Raw genomic sequence first — 16,138 nt, 5'->3', positions numbered from 1 at the left:
ATTAAGAAGGAATGGAATTTGCCAAATTCACTGCTTACTGCATCAAGAAAGTTTGACATGTCAAATTTCAAATACCAAATTGAAGAATGTTATGCAAACGGTTATAAGATTTATTAACTTCATTCGTGCCCGTGAACTAAATCACCGAAAATTTAAAGAATTTGTGCAGGAATTGCAAGGTTGTTGCAGTGATGTTCTCGCACGTACTGCTGTCAGATGGCTTAGCAAAATAAAAGTGCTGGAACGCTTTGTCAATTTGAAATCTGAAATTATTTTATTCTTACAACGAAGTGGCAAAAATTATCCTGAACTTGATGGTGATGAGTGGTGGATATTTACAGCTTTTTTGAGCGATATCACACAAAAATTCAACACACTTAACTTGGAATTACAAGGACCAAACAAGATAATTGGGCTAATGACTAACAAAATATTTACGTAAGCCAAACTGCAATTATATATATGAATTAACTCGAACTGTCTAATTTTCTAACTGTTGCTATGCTCCGATCAGGCTTAGCCATCGCCAAAACTATTTCCAAAAACATGAAAGAATATTTGCAAGCCTATTTCGAAGAAATAAAAAACAGATTTGCAGATGTTAGAAACATTCAAAGCTGTTTCATTCTCGTAGAGAACCCTTGGCATGTTGGACATGATGATCTCAAATTATTCTGCCAATTTGTATTTCCTAAAACTAATTCGCTAAATGAAACAATCGAACTTCAGCATGACACACAGCTTAAAGTTCTGTTTATAGATCATCGTGAAACACGACAGTACACTGAATTTTGGAAATGTGTGCCTAACAAATATAAAAATTTACGAGACTGTGCACAGTTCATTTTACACTGTTTCCTTCAACTTACCTTTGTGAAGCTCCATTTTCAAAAATGAAGTACCTGAAAACTAAACATCGTAATCCGTTGTCCAGTCATTAAGAAGACGCAATGAGGACTGCATGCATCCCAAACGACGCAGATATAAACGACATAGCCAAAAAAGTTCAACATCACAGGTCACATTAATGAAAAGTTATACGTTTATATTTACGTTTGTTTTGCAATTTTAATGAATAAAAACCAAATTCAATAAGAGACCTGTAGCTTTCTTATATAGCCTTTTGCATGTGTATTTCATCTGTCCTTTTCTTATTTTTTACATTTCTTATTTATTTCTGAAAGTCTGAGAGTAATACAATTACAATAAAGTTTTTGTGGCCATTTGAATAACTTAATAATATTTTAATAATACATCTATCTCATCTTGCATAAAAGTACATTCAAATAAATTTCAGGAACAATATACACTGATCCCAGATCTGTTTTTGGTAGTGCCTCAAAATTGCTAATGATGATCCTCCTTCCCTTCATCCTTCATATTCTCCTGCCTAGCTACATGAATATTGTAAGATTATTAAAGTCATGTGAATTTTATTTTCAAAGAGGTAATTAAACTGGAATGAATTAGTCAGATGCACTGTATGACTTTTTCCCAGTTTATTGGAATTTGATCAGCAGCATTTTATGCAGTTTTCAACACTCGTAAACATGGTGACAGTCATTCTGTGAAAGTCTGTGAATGGCACATGTCATCAATGACTCATGCTACTACGATTATTCGAGTCGGTCTCGACACTCGACTCCTGTGGAGCCTGACTAAAAATTAATAGTTGAGAACGTGACACAGCTACTGGCATGTCTCCTACGAATATATGCCTCATAATCTAATAGTTGTCAAACCGAAGGACGGGTATTTAAAAATCTTTTTCCCTGCATTGCAGAATGTCAGTGTCATAAACATGGCTTATTGTTGTCAGCAACTGCACAGCAACGTTATTTGGCGAAGGAGTCACATACATCCAACAGTTGCGAGTGGTTTGTTTCCGAAAGTACTATTTCATTTTAACAGCTGCTAATGTTTACAGTTTCTGAAGAACGATAAATGATATTTATCCAAATCCGGTAAAGAATTAATGGTTTCCAGCTATCGGCTGTACCTGTCTCCTTCGTCAAATGAAAAATATACTGGAAGAATGGTAAGTAGGAGCTCGTAAAGTTGTTCCATCACCTTCACTGGTGCCACTTGGTACAGCCCCGATAGATTTGTCGTTGAAGGGAAGGGGACGTAATAATGGAAATGTTTTCTTGTTTGTTTCTCAGTGGTGACAACAAAGGGGTGCGTGTGCCTCGTACCAAATATTTGCTGTTGTATCAGTCTTAAATGAAAGAGCGTTGGATTCATGAATACGCATTATAGAGACTATCATATGCGGTACATAATTGTTAAAAGAAATAATTAATCATTAGCTCTTAAAAATGTACGTGTGTGTGTGGGGGGGGGGGGGGTGTTTATCCTCCACTTCTCCTCCTAAACCGTCGGATCGATTTCAACCACACTCATACACATATTATTTTCAATCTGTAAAGAAATATTGTGGGGTAAGCAAAAGCAGCGTCTTATTGGGGGGGGGGGGGGAGAAATGGTAATGTGGAGGGAGAACGGGGAGGAGGACATGGACACATACAGGGCGAGTGCGAAATGGGGTGAAGAGATGGTGACTGAGGGTAAAGTCGAGATGGACGACAGAGAGTGAGAGAAGGAAGAGACAGAATAACGTAAGACTGGAATAAATAAATATCTAGCCAATGCCAGGTACCTGGTCTAGTATGAAATAAAATTAAGGCTGTTGCAGTTCAGTCAAGTGAATTGAAGAAAAAATGTCTTTCAAAACATGTAGAAAACAGTTGTGGTCGTGTTTCATGTTAAATAATACATTTAAATATAAGCCCATGTTACATAATACATAATACCATCTGTTCACAAAGACAACGCAGCAACATTTCGTTGGGCAATTTACGGGTCATTGAGGGTGGCAACAATCTGAAACCGAGAACATTCTACATGTAGTGGTCCGAATGGTATCGACTTTAACGATAACTGCTACACGTCGGTGGTAAACCTACTATAGCTAGTCTATTGGAGGTTCATAACACGCCATTTACGTGGTTTGCCACTTAACCAAAAGACCTGGAAATCTGGAGCCACATATATTGTTAGTTTTGGCCCTTGAGCAAAAAAAAGTTTGACGACCACTGATCCAAGGAATACAAAGGAAGCTGGCGCAAATATTTCGTCTTGTAGCTGGCGGAAGTGTAGAACAGAAGTGTTGTAAAATTTCAATCGGCAAACACTTTCTTAAAACCTCTCCATATCACTCAGAAACCTACTCATAAATACCAAGAACCAGTTTTATGGAGCATAATTTATGAATATTTTGCAGCCGACTGCATACGGATCCTGCAGGAACAGCGAAGACAAAACTGGGCAAACAAAAGCAAGCGCGGGAGGCAGGCACTGTAGCCACGCTTCATGCCTGAATGCATATGTTCATCATTAGCAGTATATTATATTCTACAGGATACAGGTCTCTTCCAGACCTCTGTATAGTACCATGTTGAACTATTCGCGTACGTGCTTGCCCTGCTTGTTTCTTTACGTCGTTATTCGATCTTCCATTAGGTAGTTCTCTATGTCTTTTCTTAACACGAGGAATTCAATAAGGAACCTTCGTAGTCCATCTCTCATCAGTTTGTGTCACTATATGACCAACACATTTCCATTTCAGTTTCGTAAAACTCGCTATCTCAGCCTTAATTCGAGAGTTTTTTTTCCTTGCACGTTGGTTTTTTTGTCCTTTTTTGTTAAGGCCACGACGTATCTTATCTCGAACATTGCGCTACCACTAATTTTTTAAATGTCTGCGTATTTGAAAGAAGAATTGAATGGACGATTATGATGCGGTGCAAATAGTCTGCGTACACTTTCTGTTGACTCGCAGAATACTGATGTAGAAGTACGTAGATCCACAGCTCTAATGTCGCGAGCTCTGTGCTATCGCTGATGGCTCTTCACGATTATATGTCTGACACTAGTTACTAAAATTTCGGAAATATATTTCTTAAAACTGCAATGCTTTGCCTGTTGCGTGTTAACTCCACTTATCGTCCACGGAAATTCACCGTCAGTTTCGTATCAGTGTATCCGCTGCAGAAGGCGATGACCGATTACTGTCTCTGCAGCAGCCACTGTTTTCCCTAGGCTGGCGCTCACAGACGCGGAACTGGTTACTGACACGTCCCCACCACCGCTCATTAGTCTTTCGCCACACGCAACCTAACACAACACAATATAGCGTGCTCTGGCAACCACCACTTTCAAATCCGCCATTGGCTGCCAGCTCTTACATTCTCGTAGAACGTACATTCCCTTTTTTCCCGCCTTCTTTTCTGCCGGTCTTTTTTCGCATTTTTGCCGGGAGCTACTTTTGCTTCTAGTACGTGATTACGCAGTCGCGGATTGGGCGGCAAGTCGGCGGTGGGCGGGGCTTGCTCCATGTACGAAGCCGGTCGCTGGCGAGCAGGTTTGTGTCGCGCAAAGCGAGGGAAATAAAATGTGCGATTGCGCGAGGTAGAGAGGCGGCGCCGTTTCGCTACGCGATAACGCCTCTAGTGGACGGAATGCACTCTTCGAGGTGAAAAGATTTAATAACAGCGAACCACTTCTAGTCAGTACATGATTAATACATGTTCGATATCCCCACCTTGTCTTTGTAGACCTCCAGAAAGCTTAAAAGCTTTCCACAGAACAAGCTATGGACAAGTCTAATTGATAATGGTGTGTCACCGAGCTATGTGAAAGCTGTCAGACTCCTCTACCAAGGTCGTACGGCAATGCTTAAAGCGAGAAATCAACTATCTCAAGAATTTGAGGTGACAAAGGGACTACGTCAGGGATGCACACTTGCCCCTACACTCTTTAAGATCTACCTAGGGGAGGCACAAAAATTATTGAAAAGGAAATGTGGAGGAATATGCACACTTGCCCCTACACTCTTTAAGATCTACCTAGGGGTGGCACAAAAATCATTGAAAAGGAAATGCGGAGGAATGGGTTTCCCTATAGACGACGAGATCTTGTTCACTCTAATTTTTGCTGACGACCAAGTGTTAGTAGCTGGAGATGAGGAAGATGCAAATTACATGCTCCGCAAATTAAAAGAAGAATATGAAAAATGGGGTCTTGTCATAAACGCATCTAAAACAGAAAATCTGAAAGTGGGAGAAAATACTGTTAACGACTTACAGCTCGGTTCTGATACTGTTGAAGGGTGTCATAATTTTAAGTACTTGGAAGTGACACTGTCGTCCAGTGGTAGAAGTATGGATGATGTAAAAAATAAAATAGGCCAGGGCAAGCGACCCATAAAAAAACTAAATAGTATTCTCTGGAACAAAAACATAACGCGCAGAACAAAACATACCATCTACCACACAATTATCGAAAGTATCACAACATACGGTGCAGAGTTGTGGGCAGAATGATCGCCTGCTGGGTGTCGAGATGGATTTCTGCAGACGGAGTTGTGGATACTCCAGACTTGACTATATTAGAAATGACAGAATCAGAGAGGTTACGAATGTCAAAAGCACAATCCTAGACTACATAGAAAGGAAGCGCCTACTCTGGTATGGTCACTTACAGCGTATGCCAGACACAAGATGGCCAAAACGTGTATGGCACATCAAAGAAGAAAGCGCGGTAGACCTGCGAGATGCTGGAAAGACGACGTCAACGAAGCAATGGCGGCGAGAGGTCTTAATGCAGGAGACTGGAATGACCGCGACGATGGAGATTGGGATGCGAGAGGAGGCGGCAGCCGTAGAAACCTCGCTCATACATATATCGATATCCGGAGCGTTTCGGAGCTATTCACGTTCGATTTTCTATTAGAATATCTCAAAGCAAAATAGGAAAAATAATAAGCTAAGGAAGCTATGTTTTCAAGAACACAAATACTGCTTAAATACAACTATGGATAGTACTTGAATCGTCCAATACTGAAAGGGCTTCAGTCCAGTTGAATAATTTTCGACTTAAATGAAAATCAGTGTAATTGCCCTATAATGTCCAATTTAAAAAAACAAGTCAAACATTGTAGCTAACAGTATGCTAAACATAATTTCGTAAAATAGGTTGACGTTCAAACATTAACCAAGTGTGAGTGATGAAGTGAACGCTGCGGTCTGAGGCCCACTGTAACTGACTGGAACCGATTTATTTAACTCCTTGTTATTAAGCGCGTAAATCCTTGACTCTTTGTTTAGTTTTATCGGTGGGTGCTGGTCAGTCAGTTGTGAGTACTGGGGCATTCTTATTTGAGGCAAAACAGCGTGCAGTTGAGGTTTTGGAACAATAATATCTGTTTTCCTTGAATCGGGCAGAAGCTATCTAGAATAGTTTATTATGGAGATGAAAACTCTTTTACAATGCGTTCTAGTTTTTTGTACTGTCGGAGAAGATTTTGGAGAAATTTTAAAGGTGTGTTTGTAGTTTCTTGGCATAGAGAGAATTTTGTAATTTTTTGTGTCTTCTGATGTTGTGCAGTCTTTTTGTCAATAATCAGCTTAATGTCTTAGAAACGATTTTCTTTAAAAAAAAAACCACCTTTGTGATTCACAGCAGATTATTTATCTTTAGCTGCCGCATCTGCTGACTTTTTCGCGTCTGCTAATTTTTTCGCTTCCGGGAACGTCAGTACTCCGGACACAAAGAGCATAATGCTGAGAAAGAGTTAAGGGAGACTTTTTATTTCAGGCCACATCTCACCGTGCGTTCTTGCGCCACCAGTGTGTAGTCGCGATTGTTAGGTGTCGTTCTAGAACGTAAATTAATTTTCAGTGACCAGTACTGTTAATTTCAAATAGTAATTTTCTTCCGTGTAGTGCAGTAATTTATTTTTGTGATTGTTACAGGTCTAACACTGCGAGGAGTTCATGTCATGCAATGTTCATAATGTACTTCCGAGCTAAGTTTTAGTTATATAGTTTTCATTCAGCACACAGTTATTTTCGTTTGGCTTTTAGTTAGATACGTATTCTTTAATTCAAAATTTTCATTTCATGCTGTTTAAAGTTTTATTTCACGACACTGTTCACATGCGCAACAAAGGGCCAATCCACAGTCTGTTTTGTTCAGCAATTCTATATGATACATAAACTACACCTTACATGAAGAGAATGTTATGAAATCAGTGTATTCAGTTTTCTCACATACAGGCAATATATTTTATAGAGCGCTTAAAAGGTGACTGCTGTTTCGTCGCGGCCGGTAAGATATTTTCATCCCTACAGAAGTGCGGTACGTTAATGAAATAAAGACGATCAATACCTCCCTCCATCGCAAGGCTGATGTCTGCCTTGAAGACGGTGAATCGAACAGGTAAGCTGCAGGTTTGTTAACCATTGCCCGTTTGGCCGTTGCGACTTGGTATCCCGACACAAAAGTGTAGTAAGAACTGACTCAGTGCGACAATGGTGCCAGCCTCAGAAGCCTTGTCACAGAGAAAGACGCCTCATAGTGCGTAAGGAGACTTAAATCATGACGTAGGCGCGCTTGTAGCGTCAGCATAATTTTTAGGAGAATCGAAGGAAAGCAGTTAAGAGACAAGATCAGAGAAAGCTCAGTACTGTACGAGTGTGTGAATTTCCATATTTACTAACAACACTGCGATTGATGACAGCTGCCCGATAAATTTAAAAGAACCTTAAAACACAAGTGAGAAAGAAAATGGCCAAAAGGTCGATGTCCAGTTCTACCAGTATAATAAATACATAACACAAGCACGTATAGTGGCCATTTGGATAATGTCATTGTAGTATCCCGTAATATACGTGTCTCAATCCTACTGAAAATCTGTATGTAACTATGGATGGTTCAAATGGTTCAAATGGCTCTAAGCACTACGGGACTTAACATCTGAGGTCATCAGTCCCCTAGACTTAGAACTACTTACACCTAACTAACCTAAGGACATCACGCACATCCATGCCCGAGGCAGGATTCGAACCTGCAACCGTAGCGGTCACGCGGTTCCAGACTGAAGCGCCTAGAACCGCACGGCCACAGCGGCCGGCAACTATGGATGGAAGAATACGAAAAAGGAAGAGTGACTATCTCAATATTCAGCCTAAGCCCAATGAAAAACTATTGAAACATGCACAACTAAACCAAATGATATAAAGAAAAAGGGGTGCAAAATAAGAAATTAGATTATAATATTGTAAGTATCTGCTTCAATAAGGCAGCATTTCATTTATTATTACCAAAGGTATTAATGTCAAACCGATAGATGGGGTCTTGGTAACTTATCTTTTCCTTTGGGTATTTCTTTATTTTTTAATAATTTTTGAGTGAGATGTGTGTGATAACCACAGAAATGTTATAAAAATTATAAAGATCGCCTCTTTTTGTGTAGAATAACATGGAAATTTAAAAAAAACTGCAGGAGAGATTTGACAATGAATTGAGACTCTGCACAACAGCGTTTTAAGGATCTTATTCCCAGTGTTTAGCGGTAAGACTGAGATGAAGCTTGAGTATGAATAACTATCAGTCATTGAATGGTTGCTATCCACACAGTACATTTTAATTTGATATATTCTAATTACACTGCAGACCTCAAATGTCACGTCAAGACTTCGTAATCTGAAAAGTATTAAAGTGTAGCCACTGGAGATGATTTGACACTAGTAGGGGATTTAACTTAAATGTTACACGCTTACAAACTAAAATCGTAATTAATAATATAAATAACCGTTTTGTTTGGACAGCGAGCGTTTTGAATAATCAATTTTTGGAATAGATTCTCGCTAATTTAACAACATTTTTCACTCTGGAAGCCAAAGTCACTTACCGTGATACAGACGTCTGTTAACCAGGTGTATGAATCACGTGAATGAACAGGCCACTTTCATTACAAGTCGGTAAAGTGGAGATTGGCTCTAGTTACCATAATAGCCGGGCCGTGCTGTCTTTACAATAATATCCGCGTGTTGCAGAGACGAATGTTCTGTAAAAATCAGATGCTGGAACCGCGCAGTGCCGAAGACACCCAGTGACTGCTTGCTGCTCTGTGTCATTTTGGGAATGCAATCATGGTAAAGTATAAACATAAGGTACAGCAAAGCATTTTACGGACATAACGTTGTCATCCCACGAAATATTTCCAGACGAATAACACGTTCTCCGGCGAACAACCGGTAACACTTCTCTCATTCTGTGGGTCGTGTCGTGGTACACAGAGAAGGTCCCAAATAAGAAAGATTAGGCTTTACACTCAAGCTCGGATGCTGGAAGTACAAGGAAGGATGTGAGGCGCGTCCTTTTCAAAGAAAACAATTGGTAAACTGAACTGGAGTAAAAGCGCAAACAGCTATTGATAAATCATTTATTCACGACTGGTTTCGCTACGTTAAAGCAGTGTGTTCAGGTAGTTCTGCGTAGAAAGGAAAATGTCCTTGTAATCTACATATTAAAAAAAATAGCTACGAACAGCCAGCAAATGTAAACCTTAATAGAGGTACTCTAAGCAGCGACGCAACGATTAGCACAGGGAAACGCTCCCAACTTTCGTAGTCACAGGATGAAGAGGAGAAGAAACCAACAGATAATAACCGGCAAACCACATGACAAAAAGTGCAGGAGATGAGACACTATAGGAAAAAGAACAGCACTAATGAATAAATACGATTAAAATGTTAATACAAGAAGCGTAAAATACACCGACAGTGGAGCGCCTGTCTGAGAGACGTAACACATTAACGATTCCCATTACAACAAAGACAAAAACCACAGGAAGGATGAAATTATGCAAGATTAAATATAATATCAGAAGCGAGAAGATGATTAAGCCGCTGGGCCTACATGTGCATTCATGTGCAGATTGATTGTAGAGGAGGACTAAACGTGTTAATAATCTCATAAGGTTATAAGCCATATTTAACACTATTACCAATAACAGACTAGTCAGAAACTAGAATAATAAGAGCGGAACCGTATTATTTATTGGCACTCCTCAATTAATTTTTTAAATATGTAGATTCCAAGGATGCTTTTATGTCTATGCAGAACAACCTGCAGATGCTGTTTGAAAGCACAGAAATCGGTCTTGAATATAGCATCAGTTAACATGAATTTCAACGGTTGTGGCTTCATATATCATAAAGTTGTATGATCCCAGAATTTGCAATTTACCTTAAACAATTTAAGGAAGACACGGGAAACATTAATCTTGTGGACGGGATGGTAAATGGAACGCTGATCCATCCGAATGGCAGTCCTTCGTCTTTTCACTGCGCCATTTCGCTCGGTAGCGCCAAAAATCATTCCACAAAGCGAATTATGGACCGAGCTACATTGCAGCATCGTTGTATTCACTTTGTTTCACGATACAGCTCGCTCAAAATCCCATTGGCAACTTTTAAGCACACCGTAATGTCTGTTAATTTACGTTTCTGCAAACTAAAACAGCAGATGTCTTTTTCATAAAAATTTAATGTTCCGTTCTCGACTATTCCTTATACGTCGAGTAAAAAAATACCATTTAAAGCTGATGGATTAGTGTTTGGTTATCAGTTTTGCTCGCTTTAAAGTCCATTGTGTGGTTGCGAAATGAATGTTTTGTAGAACACATTTTTCCTGGAGCGCAAAATTTCTTTTATAACACCACATTTAGGCATTTCTCAAGTGGAACACACATTCCAAGCGGATTGCTTGTTCATCTTTGAAATACGTACACCAATCTCGCGCCCTCTGGTTCGTGTTGGTCTCGCGACAATTTTCCTATTGTTGTCTTTACTTCGAAAACTTGGAACGAACGTATATTTCGTATTCTGCATCGGCAGCAAGACTTCTTTGTCTATGAGGCTTTGCCACATAGATTTGAAAATTTAAAGATACCCATATTCATCAACGTAGTAAAACATTATATACTATCAATTTCATTTAGATCAGCATCAAGTACCGTGTATAACAACTTGCCCAACAAATTACGAAAATATAGGTGCATTCAAGTTCTAAGGCCTCCGATTTTTTTTCTCCGGACTGGGAAGAGATAGAAACATGCGCATTGTTTTAAAATGAGGCAGCGTTCACTGTCAATACGTCCCAGAGATGGCAGCACCGTATGGCAGATGGAATTTTACCGCCAGCGGCGAGAATGAGAACTGTTTTAAATACTTAAAATGGCGACGTTTTCCTTACTTGAACAGCGTGCAATCATTCGTTTTCTGAATTTGCGTGGTGTGAAACCAATTGAAATTCAGTGACAGTTGAAGGAGACATGTGGTGATGGAGTTATGGATGTGTCGAAAGTGCGTTCGTGGGTGCGACAGTTTAATGAAGGCAGAACATCATGTGACAACAAACCAAAACAACCTCGGGCTCGCACAAGCCGGTCTGACGACATGATCGAGAAAGTGGAGAGAATTGTTTTGGGGGATTGCCGAATGACTGTTGAACAGATCGCCTCCAGAGTTGGCATTTCTGTGGGTCTGTGCACACAATCCTGCATGACGACCTGAAAATGCGAAAAGTGTCATCCAGGTGGGTGCCACGAATGCTGACGGACGACCACATGGCTGCCCGTGTGGCATGTTGCCGAGCAATGTTGACGCGCAACGACAGCGTGAATGGGACTTTCTTTTCGTCGGTTGTGACAATGGATGAGACGTGGATGCCATTTTTCAATCCAGAAACAAAGCGCCAGTCAGCTCAATGGAAGCACACAGATTCACTACCACCAAAAAAATTTCGGGTAACCGCCAGTGCTGAAAAAATGATGGTGTCCATGTTCTGGGACAGCGAGGGCGTAATCCTTACCCATTACGTTCCAAAGGGCACTACGGTAACAGGTGCATCCTACGAAAATGTTTTGAAGAACAAATTCCTTCCTGCACTGCAACAAAAACGTCCAGGAAGGACTGCGCGTGTGCTGTTTCACCAAGACAACGCACCCGCACATCAAGCTAACGTTACGCAACAGTTTCTTCGTGATAACAACTTTGAAGTAATTCCTCATGTTCCCTACTCACCTGACCTGGCTCCTAGTGACTTTTGGCTTTTTCCAACAATGAAAGACACTCTCCGTGGCCGCACGTTCACCAGCCGTGCTGCTATTGCCTCAGCGATTTTCTAGTGGTCAAAACAGACTCCTAAAGAAGCCTTCGCCGCTGCCATGGAATCATGGCGTGAGCGTTGTGAAAAATGTGTACGTCTGCAGGGCGATTACGTCGAGAAGTAACGCCAGTTTCATCGATTTCGGGTGAGTAGTTAATTAGAAAAAAAATTGGAGGCCTTAGAACTTGAATGCACCTCGTACTACATAGGCGTATGAATAGAACTGAATACGTGGATAAAACATAAGGGTAACAATACTTCACATAATACTATTTCGTCAGTGACAAAATACAATGTGGGGCTACGATTATATTCATAACATCTTCGGAAAAAAAGGAGGGAAACAAAAATAAAAGAACATATGCCTGGAAAAAGTGGAACTCGACCAGGAGACGTCAGGAATTTAATGTAATCAGTGAAGTTCAAAATATACAGCCAGAACTTTACGAAGGACTAAGCAATTGTATGAGAAACAGCAGTTGAGTCAGATCGATCAGGATTTCCGGAAGAACAGTGCCAGAAATTTCTATCAGACGTTCAAGTCGAATTTGTAAGGATACCAAGCCCCTAGTCTTTGTTTTAGAGTCGAAAATGGAACGCTCGGCCTGACCAACAAAGAAAACTGCACGATCATGTCTCGTTATTTTCAAAACCTACTTAATTGTGATGAGCCGAAAGGAAGATTCCCTGTATGTGCCCCGATCCCCAAACTACCCAACTCATCTTCAACTGGTAAAGAGGAATCAAAGAGATCAAACGTTAAGAATAATAAGGCTGCTGGAGAGGATTCAATAGTGGCAGAACTACTGAAGCTGTCAAATAATGAAACTCTAGACGTACTAGTCAAACTTTTTGAGGAGATCATGAGAACTGGGATGATAGCAACTGAATGGCAGTCAGCTTTAATCCATCCCCTACACAAAAAGGCGATAACATGTCAGTAGCTATAAGGGCATCTCATTAGTATCTGTACTATATAATATTCTCTCCAAAGCAATGCAGAACAAAATAGAAGGTCATCTTGACCAACTGACTGGGGAATATCAAGCTGGTTTCCGAAAGGGCCCAGAACAGATCTTTAAGCGGAAGAGCATCATCAGGTACAATAAAACAGGAGGAAATGGCTACGGGCGTAAGACTGCGTCTTGGAAAAGGCCATTCGAGAGCGCAGGAAGTTGTTAGCACAAGAAGAAACAAATGAAGAGCGGTTCTGACTTGACCCTAAGAACAAAGGGGTGTACACTGAACGCTTGGCCTTTGCGGATGACCTGGCCATTTTTGCTAACAACATAAAGTAGCACTTAACAAGATCAATAGGCTGTCAAAAATTGCTGAAAAAGTTGGACTCCAGATTTCTATTCAAAAGACAAAATATATGACTTACATCTGTGATGGACCTGAATGAATGACCACCAATCTGGGAAAAATAGGAAGAGTTAAGAATTTCAGGTATCTTGGTAAATTCATCCAGGAGAATGGATTAGAAGCAATTAATGTCAACATGAGGATTGTAGACCAGGCATATCAACTGACAAATAATACCTATAGCAAAAAGCCTATCAGTATAGGGTCCTAGTTCCGACTTAATAATACAGTTGTAGAACGTGAGAGCTTATATGCTTCCGAAACAATGACCATGAACAGCCAAGGTTAAGCAGTGCGGCTGGAAAAGCGAGAGCGTAGGATATTAGGGGAAATCCTAGATAACACTTGGATTGATGGACAATGGCGAATGAGACCAAATGACGACATGTGCAGCAAGACAGAACTATCATAGCATCCATTAAGACGATTGTTATTTTACGGACATCTCATGAGGATGGACGGTGACTGTGTAACACAAGGAATATGGAGTTTCATCCAATCTAAGGAAACAAGGCCGAGATGGTTCGAAGAATGCGAGCAAGATCTTAGGCAGATTGGTATCTCAGAGAGAGAAATTCCTGACAAGAACAAATTTAGAAGATTAGTGAACAAGTACCAAGGTTTTAAAACGGCATCAACGTCCAAAAGACGGAGAGGACCTTTGTCCGGAGAGCACAAACAGGCACTTCTTGGTGGGCTTCGAAGATACTGGCAGGATGTCAGAGCTGGAACAAGAACAAGACATAAACACTAAAATGAAACTGGTTGTTACAACTCAGTCCACAGAGGCTCACCTCGATAATATTAAAAAAAAGAACAAATAATGAAAAAAGGACCTTTCACACTTTTTTCCTGCTGTTAACAAATGCATATTTAGTTGAAGAAAGTATTTTGTATTCAAACGATTAATAATATACATCAATTATAAAAACTGCTTTTTAACTCCGTACTAAGAGTACTTTTAAATATAAATCGCTCTAATCGTTTTGAGTGTAATTAGCATATTCCAAAATATCCGAAATAGCAGAATTACAATCATGATGTCGATACGTGCACAAAACACAAGGAATGCAACACACAACGACATGTTACAGCAGTTTATCAGGACCACACTGATATATTCTTAACGAGCATGAATTAATTATAAAGGATCCTAGAATTAATTATAAAGGATCCTAACAGCCATAGACATTATACAATGCTGTTTGATTTACTAACACGTTATCATTACAGCACATGGTACTTGTATTTACGACACATATCGTACACATCTTCACCAACTCACACGAAGGATCAAATCGTATAACTGATATGTTGTCAGTCAGAAGGATAAACAACGGAGCCAATTAGGGGCATACCTTGTAATAAAACCAGGAACTATTATTTCCGTACCTCATAAACATACGTGGATCGAGACAAGTATTATATAAAATTTTTGTGATATCTTCTGCTTATCTATGTTATTATGATGTTCTGTACACAACAACATACTTCTGTTCTCACAGTTCATTACAAATTTAAATTTGTTTTTTAATTCTTGCCTTGCATATTCAGTTAGGCTTAGAGCGAAAGGCTTGATTCTAAATTTAATGACGCTAATAGCAGGCCGTCGTAACTATTCTCCGAGAAAACTTTCCGATATGACTCATCACGCTTGCACTGAAAGACAACAACGGTGACTAACTTGAATTTGAATGTGGCTGTACGTAACCACCTGAACAAGCGAGTTCTAGCTTCACCCAGGACTATGGCGGGCTTGCAAGTATTACGAGATCACGTCAATATAACAGGGTCATTCAATAATTAAGCACTGAAAGACAACAACGGTGACTACCTTGAATTTGAATGTGGCTGTACGTAACCACCTGAACAAGCGAGTTCCAGCTTCACCCAGGACTATGGCGGGCTGCCAAGTATTACGAGATCACGTCAATATAACGGAGTCATTCAATAATTAAAGATACAAACTGGTCTGGGGAAAAACTGTTAGTAGAGGAAGTTTGGTAATTTTATGGCTTTAAATTGGCATCACTAGGATGAGCCCTGATCAGCTGATGTTTCAACATTGTTTTGTTTATAACCTCAAAAATTTTCAAGATGGAGAGTCCGCTAAAAACTTCCGTATTAGTTGAGCAAATTTCAGTAATTCGTTTTTTACGTGCTGAAGGCGAGAAACCAGTGAATATGTACTGTAGAATGTCTAAAGCTTACGGTGAAGGTTGTGTGAACCGCGCAAATTTTCACAAGTGGGTAGAACAATTCAAAAATGGTCGCGACTCAGTGACTGACGAACACCGTTCTGGCCGAGCAGTTGCAGCTTCAACTCCATCGCTTGAAATTCGAATTGATCACATTATTCGTGTCTACCGCCGTGTGACTGTGGACATCATAGTTGATAAGATTCAAGTTAGTACTGGTACAGTTCATAACATTATCTGCAACAAGCTGAAGTACCGCAAAACATGTGCAAGACCGGTCCCAATGGAGTTGACGCTCCTACACAAGGAAACAAGGTTGAGAACGTGAACAGAGCTAAAGGAACGTTATGGAAGAGAAAGTGAGAACTTCTTCAACAAAATTTTAACTTGTGATGGGACTTGGGTTCACTGTTAAGAGACAGAATCAAAAAGGCAAAGCATGGAGTGGGAGTACACCACCACACATGGCAAGAAAAAATTCAAAACTCAAGCATCAGCGGAAAATTCATGTTGATGGTGTTTTGAGTTGCTGAATGTTCAGTTTTTTGTGATTATCT

This window comes from Schistocerca piceifrons, chromosome 7 (assembly GCF_021461385.2).
Source record: "Schistocerca piceifrons isolate TAMUIC-IGC-003096 chromosome 7, iqSchPice1.1, whole genome shotgun sequence".
Taxonomy (NCBI): Eukaryota; Metazoa; Arthropoda; class Insecta; order Orthoptera; family Acrididae; genus Schistocerca; species Schistocerca piceifrons.
The sequence above is the reverse complement of the archived record's forward strand: the minus strand, read 5'-3'. Positions refer to the sequence as shown.